Source organism: Bidens hawaiensis, unplaced genomic scaffold, assembly GCF_021521415.1.
Source record: "Bidens hawaiensis isolate Kalapana, Puna unplaced genomic scaffold, B.hawaiensis_p1.1 tig00026342_1, whole genome shotgun sequence".
NCBI classification, from domain to species: domain Eukaryota; kingdom Viridiplantae; phylum Streptophyta; class Magnoliopsida; order Asterales; family Asteraceae; genus Bidens; species Bidens hawaiensis.
The window spans coordinates 205,073-211,647 of record NW_027505068.1 but is presented as its reverse complement, the minus strand read 5'-3'; positions in this window follow the sequence as shown (position 1 = coordinate 211,647).

The window sequence follows — 6,575 nt, the reverse complement described above, 5'->3', positions numbered from 1 at the left end:
CCTACACTTTTTCAGGCTTCGAATAACATTAGCACAAGCCTTCAATTTCGACTTCGGAAAATGTGAATGCATGCATTTCCTACAACTGCTATGATGATGAAAGCTCTTAGACTTGCAACATAAAGCCAACCCATTACATGTCATTTGATAGCTAAGGGAGCAAGGTCACTTGAAGCTCCATGTACGTTCATGTGTTCATTGGTCTGAGATTAAAGAAAATATTTAATGAGCTCTTCTAGTTAGCCTTTGATTATTCTGTTGGGTCTCTTCCTAGGCATAGTCTTTTAGTCTATTGGAGAAATAAGGTGTTAATCTATGTTCAAATTTGGCTTAAATCCATAGTATCATATTGCTTCTGTCTTTATTCGAGTTGAAGAACACTAATATTTGACCCTAAGTAGTTAAGAGTTTAACCTTGACAACTTGAGCCTTGATCAGCTTGAGAACAGGATCCTTGTGAATCACCATGCTCTTGTTTAACAACCCATATAACATCTTTCTTTTTTCTGTTAACCTCATCGTGTTCTAAAGCCCATAAGCATTAATTTCATTCTCTGTTATACCTCACCTTGTAGTATCCCGGATCTTTTGTTACCCACATTATTAACATAATTCTTACTCGTCTTAATCTCTATAAAAGAAACCCACATTGCTTGAAGTAGTCTTATTTATATTAATTACTTCGGCTTGACATCTTCAAATTCTTTCATTCTCTTTTCTCTTTCTCACGCATCAAAATATTTTGGTTGGTTCTTTGAAGGGTATCTTATTTACCCATATATTTTTCGTATATATTTTAGTATGAAGTTGAGTTTCTTAGATGCTTGGTTTTGATTGCGAAATCATCAGCATTTAGGTTCGTACCAACATGTAAGAACTATTTTGGAACTTGATTCGTAGCACCATCAGTTGTAACTCTTATTATCGATGCTTCTTCTTAGCATCCTTTGACTTCATATTAGCTTCTTCACATTCTTTTTTTAGAACCATCTACTATTCTGACATCCTTTTTGGTATTATCACTATAGTTGTAGATGGGTGGTGGAGACAATTTTGCTAATCATGGAACCAAGATGGTGTCTTATTTATATTTGTTCTCTTCTAAGTTATGCCTAAAGTGTAACATCCTAATTTCGTTTATATAAATAAATTAGAAGGATGTTTAAGTTTAGATATTTTGAAAATTGTTTTTGGGGTGGCGGTAGGCAAAAGTGCAAAACAATAAAGTAGTAAGTTGAGATAAAGTAGGGTAGTTTGGCCACAAATAGATTGATACGGTTTGTATGGCTAAGTCGGTCACCAATACGACATGTGTAGGATTTATACGACATATATGTCTAAAGGGTTGGACCAATACGACTCGTATAGATGGTTCGAACCACGTATATAAATAGATGGTTCTTTATACTCACAAAACCAATTTCAAAGGGAATTGAGGGGGGTTTTCGATCAACAAGGAGACAAGTTTAGTACATATGTTAAATCACTAGGGAGTAAGCATCATGGTGAGATGTGGGAAGAGTGCATTAAAAAAATAGTCACAATCTAGGTGATTTTAGCCAAAAACAAGATAAAAAGATCCATGTGTTGTGTAAGTATTGTGTAAGAAGTACCAAAAACTATTTACATGTAAAATATGTAAATCATTCTCTCTCTAGGACCTGGATTATTATTAATTAATCCTTAACAACCAAAACTCTTGGCTTGTTGTGGGGATGTGGACAAAGCCAAGATAGATAGTGTAAGGTTGTGTAAGAGTCTCACCGGGATGTGATAATCCTTGGAATCTTTGACCATTTAAAATTTTTGTTTGGAAGATTGTGCTTAATCTTATAGAAACCGATTATGTCATTGTGTGTGTTAAGATGAGTAACCCTAAATCAGGAGCCAAATTCTATATGGCTTAATTAAAGGAGCCAAGTTCGATTAAGCTAGGCTAATTTGGGGTCAACTGAAGAAAGCAAGACAAAGAAAAACAATTTTAATTTCATTTAATTAGAAATACTTGTGTACAACAAATTTATGATTGCTAAGGAGGTAATTGGTTAAGGAGGAGATGAAAATGGGATGAACAAAAACAGCAAACATTAAAGGAGATCGGCTATGGAGAACGTGAAAATGGGACGAACAAAAACAATAAACATTAGGCCATCACGATGTTGATACTTGATTATGTGTACATAATACTATAATAGCTTTCCAACAACTTACAAACCCCACCTACAAGCCCATCCAAACTAGCTACAAGCCTACCACTTATACTTAGTCTTATAAACTCCAGCCTAACTCTAAATCTACCCCATCTCGGTCCAAATCCAAACCGCAACCCAACTCTAATTCTACTATCCTAGAACATTATGTAGGCACAAAGCATTATAACCATGCAAGTATATAAAATCTAATAAATATAACAAATTCTTTACAATAAACTAAATTAAAACCGAAAAAATATATATTCACAAGAATAGAATCAAGAAATATAAAACCCGTGTAATTCTCGAGCTAGTAATATACACACAACTATAAATACAACTATGTTTCTTTCTACATGTTTTATTATTATATAACCAACTTTTGAAGAGATATTGTAAGGCCCCGAACCCGGTAGCCTTACTTTAGCGTCGGATTTACTCATAAACACAGTTCTTACAAATCAGAGTTCATTAAAACTTTCGCGGAATATAAAAACTTTCATGAAACGTTACAGCAATCCAAAACTTGCCTTAATTAAACATTCTTGTCTTTCAAAATAAACGTCAATTACATTAAAACATCTTGAGTCTTCAGATGCCAGTCTCCTATTCGCCCACCATGTGTCCGCTCAAGCTAGCTGTCTCATTCTACTCACCTGCGTGCATACTAAAAGTCAGCTACGCTGAGTGAGTTCTAGTTAATCGGACGCCACACAATACATACACATACATACATATCCGAAGATACATATCCATACTTAACTAGTTACCCTTATGTTCTTCATACATACTTGCTACCATACATACATACATATCTACAATCACTAACCTCAGTCTACCGAGAGTACGTTCATAGTCCGCCGTCTATACCTGTACTCAAGGTCGTGAACACGTAAAAGGTCCGCAGTCCTTACCTATGTTCACCATTTATGGTACGTGCAAGGTCCGCAGTCCTTCCCTATACCATCCTACATCCACAACACGTACGAGGTCCACAGTCCTTCCCTATGTTGCCACCTAATTCATAGCACGTACGAGGTCCGCAGTCCTCCCCTATGCTACCACAACACAAATACATAGCACGTACGAGGTCCGCAGTCCTCCCCTATGCTACCACAATACAAATACTTAGCACGTACGAGGTCCGCAGTCCTCCCCTATGCTACCACAATACCAATACAGCACGTATAAGGTCCACAGTCCTTTCCTATGCTGATGCCTATCTATAATCCGTATAAGGTCCGCAGTCCTTAACTACGCCATCACCAGCCGAGTCTATGTCCGATAGAAGCTAGAGGGATTTGCCATCCTAACTTACTATGTCGAACGTAGAACTCACATACCATTCGTGTACCTGTATACACATACCTCACATATACAATAATTACATTATAGCATAAGAACACTCTAGGCGTTCTTTACATCCTTCATTTAACAACCATACCCCTTGTCGATACGTGCAATATCCGAAGATCGTTCACGCCCCGACAAGTATTCATTTGTAATATTCATACATCTTCGATATATAATATTCGTACCTTTATTTTTAACCTGACAGTACGCGCAATATCCGAAGATCGTTCGCGTACCGACAAGCAATCATTCATATCCATCACATATATCACATATGGCATACACTTATCACTTAGGATAAATGTATTAACAAACACATCGAGTATGCACACAGCCCCGAAAACATAACAAGGAATGGGGCTAGAAACTCACCTGAACTCTGCTTCTTCCTCCGATAGTTGTAAATCCCTTCTTTAACTGAGCTCGGCTGACTGTATAAGTTACACGTATCAATACTCGCCTGATCTAATCTGGTGGCCTAGTATTAGCTTACTTTTACTTATCGTTTTTAATCTATTTTCTAATCGAACTTAACTTTAGGCGAAGTTAAACCTTAGGCGAACTTAGCTTTAAGCGACGTTAAACCTTAGGCGAACTTAGCTTTAGGCGAAGTTGTCATCAGGCGAACTTAGCTTTAGACGAAGTTGTCATCAGACGAACTTAGCTTTAGGCGAAGTTGTCATCAGGCGAACTTAGCTTTAGGCGAAGTTGTCATCAGGCGAACTTAGCTTTGCAGGCGAAGTTCATCAGACGAACTTAGCTTGCAGGCGAAGTTGTCGGCTGCAGCTACTGTTCGTGCTTAAATCCCTTAATCATCTTCGTTTCTTAACCAAATAACTCGATTTAGGTATCCACGAAATCGTCTGACCAGCGCCTACAAACCCCAACCATCAAATCGACCTAACATCGATGTTTAAAGGGTGCGATTTAGGCATATAGGTTACGGGTTCTTTTATCAATCGATTAACCCATCAAATCATAACCATTTTCAGTAAGTTTAGCTTTGTTGGATTCGTTTTTACCATACAAACACAGATCTATCATTTCTATACTAATCCAAACCTAAACGAACAAGTTCTCGATATAAACGTACCGTAAATGAGTCGAACTACGAACACGAGCTGGTCTTGTTGCTTTGGTTTGTCACGACGATCTAGCACCAACGAGCTCGGGTCCTCACCTTTGGATCTTGGTTCGGGTCGTATGTGTTTTGGGTGTGTAGAGATTAGGATGGATAAATGGATGGAATTGAAAGGATTGGGGTTTAAGGGGGTATTTATACTCCCTCAAGCCCATGGACCGAAGGCCCATATTTCCTTTTGGTCCATATCCAATCCCATCTAATTATCCTACTAAGTCTTCATATTATGTTGTTCCACTAACTCGTTTATTTCACCCGACAAAATAATATATTAAATATTACTTTAGAAATTTCGGGATGTTACAGATATAGGTTTTAATGCCGTATTGACATTTGTGAAGAGTCATCTATTCAAATTTGACACTTCAATGGGCCAAACGTCGATCCAAATAAATGAACATGCATTCTAATTTTCTTTCATGTTATTTTTTATTATATTTTGAAGGTATATTTTTAGAACAATAGATAATAGATAGAAAGTTAATACATGCTTTTATTTATTTTTAACTAGATTAAAATCTATGTATTACAAGGATTGAATAAAAAAAGCTTGTGTTTCAAATTGAAATAACTTTTCCTCAATTTTGTAACTTGTAGATTTATATATTACAGAGTGATTAAATATGAAATAATAGAAGCGTGAAAAAATAGGTTAAACTCAATAGGTTAAACTCAAAGACAACTGTAATGCGTGGCATTTGATATCTCCCACAACCATTGTTTGGTATCACCACTTACTCGATGTCCTCACCACCACCACTTTTGCCGCCACCACCACCACATATTCCGCAATTGGATCTGCCATGTTAGGCACCTCATACACCACTTGTTGTCGACTGCCGACATCGCCACCATCTACACCACCATCAGGGTCGGCTTCGAGAACGCGAAAAATATTTTGAGCCTCAGGTAAAATTAGTATTTTGTTGGGTTTAAACAATTAAATTTTTAAATGGTCATACTTAATTATGGTTTGAGTTTTGTAAAAACTTTTGTATAAAATAGGCTTAAACATGTCTTAAATGAGACTAGAACCCACAAACTTTTGATTGAAAATCACACACTTTGTCACTAAACCAAACTAGTTGTGTAATTAAGTTTTAACATTAAATATACATATTGTTTTTCATAAAAATACATATAACTTTTTTTAATATTTCATAGCCACATAGAACATTTTATTTTAACTTTTTTCTTTGTTTAATTTGCAAGTGAAGGCATCACACATTTGTGTCTCCAAATTTCACTTTTTAAGCAGCCGTCATCTCATTTTTACGCCTTGTTCTTGAGTTTTTTTAACCAAGGAAAGAAAATGAAAGGAGAGAGAAGGATAAGAAAAGGAAGGGAATGAAATTTTTTTTAATTAGGTGTGTTCTTGAGTTGGAAGGAAATTAGAGGAAAGAAAATGATAACTATGTTAAAAAATAGTTGTTCTTAGTAATCATCCCATTTTTGGGAGGATAACTTATTGGAAAAATACATTAATTTAATCCTTCCTAACTCCTCCTACTCCTTTCTTTTCTATCCTAAAAAGAAACTCAAGAACACTCATTTTTTAACTATCATTAGTTTTCCTTTCATTTCCCTCCTTTAAAAAAACTCAAGAACAGAGCGTTATTGAACCCCATGTTGATATGCATGCATGTCGAGTATATTACCTAGACTCCTTACTATCACTTAAGACTCTTCACTGTGGACAGTGGCGGAGCCACACTCACACCACCGGGTTCGGCCGAACCCGGTATTTTTTCGGTTTTATATATACCCTATAGTGTTGAATTAACGAGCGAACACATTCTTTTCAGCGAGCGAACCCATTATCGTTTTAAAAAAGTATATCCAAACCCATTGATTATAAAAAGTTTAGTTAATAAACAAATAAAAACATT